General features: G+C 39.6%; 1 pseudogene; it reads left to right on the forward strand.

Moving 5' to 3' along the window:
* The first annotated feature begins 964 nt into the window (after positions 1–964).
* Positions 965–1,120, forward strand: Rpl39-ps3 (ribosomal protein L39, pseudogene 3; annotated as a pseudogene).
* Positions 1,121–8,641: the final 7,521 nt, after the last annotated feature.

The raw sequence follows: 8,641 nt of genomic DNA on the forward strand, positions 1-8,641 counted from the left end.
GGAAGACAGACCTTCAGCTTCTTCTAAGGTGGGCACTGACAGGTTAGTAAAAAGTAAAATACATGTGAATGAGTGCTGTTCAACCTCTCTGTGGTAGTTGTAAAGGAATTACAAATAAAGAGGTTCCTGTGTAATGACTGGGTTCACTGACCAACTATTAAGCTAGTATAACTTCAGCACCGGAAAGGAAGAGGAAGAAGGAAGGCCTCTCTGCTTTGGTAACTGTTGGCATTAACCATGATTTTATCAGTAATCGATTTTAGACAATCATGAAAATTCCAAAGTGGGCATTTTGGGGTCAGGGCAATCACGAATATAAACGAGAAATTGAACTAATTTTTAGGAAACAAATTTCTGTATTACACTTGGTCAAGCAACACAAGATCTAGCCAAACTGCTGTCCCTTTGCCTTATAGCAATGCTATTTTTCTTGTTTGAAAATACACAATGTATGAAGTCTTTGTATTTAATAGCTGAGTACTACTTGATTGTTTAAATATTCCACAATTTCTGTATCCATTCCTCCCTTGAGGGTTATCTGGGTTGTGTCCAGCTTGTAGCTCTCAAAAAAAGACTGCTATGAATAGAGTGGAGAGTGCATATTTTCTAGATGTTGGAGTATCTTTTGGGTATATCTTGTTCCTCAGATAGAACTATTTCCAATTTTCTGAGGAACCACTAGACTTATTGTCACAGTGGTATCGTCCTCAATGAGGTTAACTCAGTCATGAAAGTAGGCATATGTTATGTACTCCCTGATAAGTAAATATTGGAAAAAAGCTCAGAAAACACATGATACAGCTTATAGACTATATGCAGCTCAAGAAGTAGGAAGATGACAGTGTGCATGCTTCAGTCCTACTTAAGAGGGGAAACAAGCTTCTAATCGCTTTCTTCTGGCCTGTCCTTTCTCTTCTCCTTTCCTCCGCCATCGTACACTCTGTGCCTGATTCAGATCCTTACCATGTCTACTCACAAGACTTTCAGAATCAAGTGATTCCTGGCAAAGAAACGAAAGCAAAATCGTCCTATTCCTCAAAGGATTAGGATGAAACCTGGTAACAAAATCAGGTACAACTCTAAGAGAAGACACTGGAGGAGAACGAAGCTGGGTCTGTAAGGAGTCACACTGTGGCAAGACTGAGGATTTATACTGAATTGCGGTCGTCGATCAGTCCTACTAGGTGGATTTCAACATTTTTAACCTACAGACTTACTTGTGTCTTAATTAATTTGTCCAGTAATAAAATTTAGAACCTTTCAAACTGAAAAAAGTAAGAGGGGAAACAAAATAGACATAGGAGATAGAGGGAGTGAGTATCCTGTGAGGGAGACAGAAGGGGGGTGGAGGGAAGAGGAGAGGATCAATTGTTGGAAGAGATAAGGGAGGTTCAGGAAATTGAACGAAGATGTGTACAAGTGGGGAAAGGGGAACTGGGGGAGCCAGAAGAAAGTCTCAGTTTACAGGAAAAAAAAGACTTCCCCAGACCAATTATATGTTACATTAGCCAAAATAGACATCGAAGGGGAAGCAATGGCACGGGGTTGAGGGTTGGGGCCACCCATCCATTTCAAATATATTATTCCAGAGATGTTCCATTCTAAAGGAAATGCAGGGGGAAAGAATGAAGAAGAGAATATAGGAAAGTACATCCATAGACTCTACCACCTAGGGATCTATCCCATCTGCAGAAATGAAGCCCAGATACTACTGCCGATACCAAAAATTCTAGCTGAGAGGAGCCTGGTATAGTTGTTCCTTTAAAGGCTTTGACCTACCCTGACCTAAACAGATAGAGATGCACATTGGCCATCAGGATGAGCACAGGGATCACAATGGAGGAATGAGGGGAAGGACTAAAGGAGCTAAAGCAGTTTCGCAACCCCATAGAAAGAATGATGATAACCAGCCAGACACTTCAGAGCTCCAAAGGACTAAACCACCAACCAGAGACTATACATACAGGGACCCAGGGCTCCATCTGCATCTGTCACAGAGGATTGCCTTATCTGTCATCAATGAGAGGGGTGGTCTCTGGTCGATTTGAGGCTTGATGCCCAAACCTAGGGAGGTGCTAGTGCAGTGAGGTTCTACTGGATAAGTGTGTAGGGCAGCATGCTCATAGAAAGAAGGAGTATATGGTGTGGGATAAGAGGTTTGAAGAAGTATAAGTAGGAATCATCACAACATTTGAAATGAAAATAAATAAATAAATAAATAAATAATAAATAAATAATAATTTCAAAAAGAAAGAACAAACACAATGTAAGAGAAAAGACGTTAGTATTACTTGGTGCCCTTTAGATTATATATTTAGTCACTGAAAAATATTGGACCAAAAGGTGTATTTTAACTTTCAAAATGGTATTTGAGAGTATAATGTAACCATTTCATTCTTCTCCTTCTGGCAAGTTATTAATCTGAGACCCTGGGACAAATGGCAAAGGGTCTTAGTTCACACATGAAATGACACCAAGCTTTCACCTTCCCTCAGCAGTACTCAGTCCCTACCTGTTAACACATATTCTGGCATACCTCACCCTCAAGCCCAGGGGAGGCCACCATACTCACAGGTCCAATCCTTACATAATCCAACCATTTTGGAAACTGGTCTTTTTCATGTATCCTTAAACATGCTGATCTCTTTGACTGACTCTTCTTTACCCCTAGTTCCTCTGTCCATCATATACATAATAATGTCTACTCTAGACTATCCCAGATATCCCTTGCTCTGGTTTTGTTCTCTCTTCTGAGTATAAAAAAACTTTCTAATCCACCATACTAAGAACAGTCATGTATGTTCCTTTTCATTTCTTCATTTTTCCACCTCCTCTTACCCTCTTCTTGCTTCAATATTCATACTATTTTCAATTTTTAATTGTAACTGATTTAATTTGACTGCATTTGGCTGCAAGTCGTTCCAAGTATGAGGCAGAGATGGCTGCACTGGATATTGCATGTTTAATTGAATATGCAAACAAAGTTCCTTTTCCTATTTTATTGGATTGTTTTCATTTACATTTCAAATATTATCCCCATTCCCAGTTTCCCATCCATAAACCCCCTATCCCATCTTCCTTTGCCCTACTTCTCTAAGAGTGTTCTGCCACCTATCTACCCAACCCTTCCTGCCTCCCCACCCTGACATCCAATCTAGGGCTCTGACTACATGTTGGGTAGAACAGCAGAGCTTGGAATGCTTCAGCTGTTTGACTCATTTGCTTGTGATCCCCCTATTTTCCCAGGCCCATGAGTGTTTTCCAAGTGAATGAGGGAGTCTTTGCTGTCCTAAGAATCAGGAGCACTAGTGGAAGGTAGCTTGCAGGTTCTTTACTGGAATATCCACTGACACATGGGTAGCAAGCTGTAAAGAAGACCAAAAGCCAGGGCATTGTGATTTTGGGGTCATCATTGTCAGACCAGGAAGGACATATCTACTGATCTTTCTGAGTCTGATCACCTGGAACTGATATGGATTATGGTACAGACTGTGGGTGCCTTGGTCCCTGGCCTCTAACCCTTCCAGAGTATGGATTCCCAGGGATGGCGAATGTTCTGGATCTGTGTTAGTGGCAACGTATGATAGTTAAAACTCATAGTCCTGAGTGTACACACTAACTTTGTTTCTGTGTGCATTTAGGAAGACATATTGGAAAAAATGAAGTCAACAAAACTGGAAACTCTGGAGGAAATGGACAATTTTCTAGTCAAATACCAGGAATCAAACTTAAATCAGGAGCAGATCAACCATTTAAACAACCCCATAGCTCGTAAAGGAATAGAATTTGTCATTAAAAGCCTCCAAACCAAAAGAGCCCAGGAACAGAAGTGTTTAGTGCAGAAATCTATCAGACCTTCATAAAAGACCTCATCCCAATATTGTCCTAACTATTCCATAAAATTGAAACAGTCAGAGCACTACCAAATTTCTGAAGCCACAATTACTCTTATACATAAACCACACAAAGACCCAACAAAAAAAGAGAACTTCAGACCAATTTCCCTTATGAATATTGACGCAAAAATACTCAATAACATGCTTGCAAACCGAACCATAGAAAACAACCAAACGATTATCCATCATGATCAAGTAAGCTTCATCCCAGGTATGCAGAAATGGTTCAGTATATGGAAAACAATCAACGTAATCTACTATATAAACAAACACAAATATAAAAACCACATGATCATTTCATTAGATTCTGAGAAAGCATTTGACAAAATTCAACACCCCTTCATGATGAAAGTCCTGGAAAGAACAGGAATTCAAGGCCCATACCTACTCATAGTAAAAGCCATATACAACAACCCAGTAGCTAACATTAAACTAAATGGAGAGTAACTTGAAGCAATCCAACTAAAATCAGGGACTAGACAATGCTGAACACTGCTTCCCTATTTATTCTATATAGTTCTCGAAGTGCTACCCAGAGCAGTCAGAAAACAAAAGTAGATCAAAGGGATACAAGTTGGAAAGTAAGAAATCAAACTATCACTATTTGCAGATGATATGAGAGTATACATAAGTGACCCCAAAAGTTCCACCGAGAACCACGAAGCCTGATAAACAACGTGAGCAAAGTGGATGGATATAAAATTAACTCAAACAAATCAGGAGCCTTCCTCTACACAAAAGACAAACAAGCTGAGAAAGAAATTAGGGGAAAAACACCCTTCATAATAGTCCCAAATAATATAAAATAACTTGGTGTGACTTTACCCACACAAATGAAAGATTTTGTGATAAGAACTTCAAATCTCTGAAGAAAGAAATTGGAGAATATCTCAGAAGATGCAAAGACCTCCAATGATTTCGGATTGGCAGGATTAATATAGTAAAAATGGTCATTTTACCAAAACCAACCTACATTCAGTGCAATCCCCATCAAAATTACAATCCAATTCTTCCTAGAATTAGAAAGAACAATTTGAAAATTCATCTGGGCTGGTTGGAGTGGCACACACCGTAGGATTTTCTGAAGGAAAATTCATCTGGGATATCGAAACACCAGGATAACTAAAACTATCCTCAACAATAAAAGGACTTTGGGGGGGAATCACCATCCCTGACCTCAAACAGTATTACAGAGCAATAGTGATAAGAACGGGATGGTATTGGTTCAGAGAGAGGCAGATAAAACAGTGATTTAGAATTGAAGACCTATGGTCACTTGATTTTTGACTGAGGAGCCAAAACCATCCAATGGAACAAAGATAGTATTTCCAACAAATGGTGCTGGTTCAACGGGAGGTCAGCATGTAGAAAAATGCAAATCAATCTATTCTTTTCGCCCTGTACAAAGCTAAAGTTCAAGTGGATCAAGGAACTCCACATAAAACCAGATATACTCAAACTGAAAGGAGAATAAGTGAGGAAGAATCTCGAACACATGGGCACTTGAGAAAATTTCCTATGTAGAAAACCAATGGCTTGTGCTATAAGATCAAGTATCCACAAATGGAATCTCATAAAGCTGAAAAGCTTCTGTGAGGCAAAGGGCACTGTCATTAGGTTTCATTCTAACAGCTCTGTTAATCTGAAGAACTTTTGCTAATACAGCTGTGGATTTGTTGTTGTTTTGTTCTTGTTATGTTTGTGTTCCTTACCGGTGAGGACAATATTCTGATTAACCAGAGTGCCTCACATCATCTGTCAGGTGTTTCCTGATTTTTCTCTGAGACTTTTCTAATAACTAGCAGGTCAAAAGTATTAGCACTGTACTTGGACCCAGCCAGAAGGCACAAAACAAAATTTTGTTTTCTAAAATCCCTATTTGTTAATATTCTGAACACCTGTCCCCTTCTGGACAGACTTGGAGTTTCCCAATAAGCTATTACTGGGCTATGCAAGCTGGGAAGCTTGATCCCTCCCCTTGAAGAGGAAGGGGGAAATACCTACTGAGTGCTATAACTGGAGCTTAGGCAAACTCCAAATTTGCAAACAGTGAATACAAGGTAGAAGCAGGCAGTTGAGCAGCAGGGATCAGGAATCTTAGTTCCTCCTAGGGGACTGGCAGGAGAGCAGACAAGTAAGGAATTGGAGGAGGGGCTGGGTGGCCTGAACTGCAAATATGCACATCAAAAAGATTGTCCCAGGTGTGGAACCAGGTTGGTCAGTCCCTTCAAAGCAACCTCTATCCCTAAGGGTGATGCTCATGTCACTCCAGATTTATTTGCCAATCAGAACCTGTTAATGGAACTGCCAGTCAAAGAAGAAGGCGGCTCTTCCGGCTACCAAGCACATGCGTTCCCTTTTTTAACAGATAAGATGTGAGTATTTCTGTGTGATATTTTCACAGAGCCTCTGCGACTCTCTGTGAGGGGAGCTTGGCAACTTCAGAACTCCAGAAATGGTAAGTACAAAGTCATCTCCCACAAATGGGAGGAGCAAGCTGCTTAGCATAAAATGCATGTGTAGTGGGGTCTTCCCAGCAACTAAATGATCTCTAGCAGGCAGAAAAATCCTTTGTGAACCTAATTTCTTCTTGCGCCTGACTGTGCTGTGGACTCTCAATAACATTCTTATTGGCGCTTAATCTGTACAAAACTTTTGTGGCAAGACTTTTGTGTAGAAATATACATGGCAGGAAGAGAACAGGAGAAACAGTTTACTGCATATACTGTCGTGAGAAATGTTGCAGAAAACAGGTAGATTACAGAGAAAAGTCTGCTGCAGGGATCACCATTATGGAGAAGGACCTGATTCAGGCAGGAAGAATGACTTTGTAATATCACAGCAAGTATTAATTTATGGATACGATTAAATATAATATTTCATGGGCGTTTCCTTTGGGCGGGTTACCTTGAGCTAGTGGATAATGGGTTCCCATTTTAATACCTGCCTTAATGTAGATATCTACAATCTTTATTGACACCTTTAAGTCAGCTCAGAAATTTAAAACACCTGACATTGACTGTGGTTTCTGTGTCACATTATAGTTCTCATCAACTAACATTACATAAAAGAGCAAGATCAAACACCATTTTATTTATGCCGTTCCCTATACCAAGGTAGAGCCTGCTCTTTTACAAGTCACATCACTGATGTGTTTTTAAAATTATATTTATTGTTCCTCCTTTTTTAGTACAATTTTATTTTTCTTGGATATTTTATATATTTAGATTTCAAATGTTATTCCCTTTCCCCCTCTCTCCCAAACTCCTCCCCCATCCCCTGGCTCATATGAGTATGCTCTTATGCCCACCCATCCAATCCAACCTCAACACCCTGGCATTACCTTACAGTGGGGAAACAAGCCTTCACAGGACCAAAGACTTTCTAGGTGCTCTGATTTCTTACTTGTTTCTATTTTCCAGTTTTTCCTAGTGATAAGTAATTTCAGTTCTTGGGCAAGATAGATGTCTCAGTGGTCAAAGACTAGTCTCTCAACCCCACTATCCCCACCACCACCAAACCCCCAAAAAAATAAATCAAAGAATTTCATTCATATTTTAAATGGGATTTCATAATTGTCTGACTAGAGCAACATCTCCTATACCTCTGCCTTTTTTGTGCCATGTAATTAAGGCTACTTTGAACACCTAATGTTCTAGGAAGACAGTTCTGCAACTTCTTTTAATGTTGCCACTGACTTGGTAGTGAGAAGTAAAATACAAGTGAATGAACCTCCCTGTCTTTGGCATTAAAAATTGCAAATAAAGAGGGACCTTTTAAGAACTGAGTTCATTGGACAACTATGTAGCTGGTATAATCTCAACTCATAAAAGGAAGAGGAAGAAGGAAGATGGGGCCTTTCTTTGATGAGAACTGGTCACAGGAATACTGAAAGAAGAAGCTTTTTTTGATATTGGTTTGCACTGTTTTGGGCAACAATGAGAATTGGATCTAGGGTAACAGATAATATGATATTTCTTTGGACAGACTGTTGAGTTCTAGACCTGGCCTGAGTTTGAGCATGGGGTGTCTGCCCATGTTTGGGTGCTGAGACAAGGATATTTGTCAAGAAGTAAAGGGAAGATGGAAATGGTCTATTGCATTACAGGAGTCATGTACAGGTGAGAGGAAGCTTCAGTCCTAAGGTCACTGTTGAGTACTGAGTCTCTGGGAACAGTAAGTTGGAAGGTCTCACATCATCCTATATCATTTCATACCCAATATATTAATAGTGAGGCTTCAGTTTCCCCGGAACCATTTATTGGCTCTTATATTAACTTACATTTTTATAGTTTAACTGTCTTGTTATTGTATAAAAATATGATGTGGTCAGGCAGGTGAGTAAGCAAATAATCATTGTGATGTAAACATTTACACTTATGTCAGTATCATGCTTTCTTCTGTACTCATGTATTGGGTCTTTTAGGAGGTAGTGACCTATGATGATGTGCATGTGAACTTCACCAAGGAAGAGTGGGCTTTGCTGGATCCTTCTCAGAAGTCTCTACAAAGATGTGATGCTGGAGGCATATGGGATTCTCACTGCTATAGGTAATGCAGTCATTTTTTTTTTACTTTCTAAAATGTAGAGGCAACATTTTGTTATTATTATTTGTTTTTGTATTTTCAGTAGAGAATGAGGAAGAATGAGGTGAATGAATCAGTCATGGTACTACAAAACACATACAGGAGAGAAACCCTATGAATGTAACCAGTGTGGTAAAGCATTTGCAGGAAAGGCTGGT

Source organism: Rattus norvegicus, chromosome 3, assembly GCF_021556685.1.
Source record: "Rattus norvegicus strain SHRSP/BbbUtx chromosome 3, alternate assembly SHRSP_T2T, whole genome shotgun sequence".
Classification (NCBI taxonomy): Eukaryota; Metazoa; Chordata; class Mammalia; order Rodentia; family Muridae; genus Rattus; species Rattus norvegicus.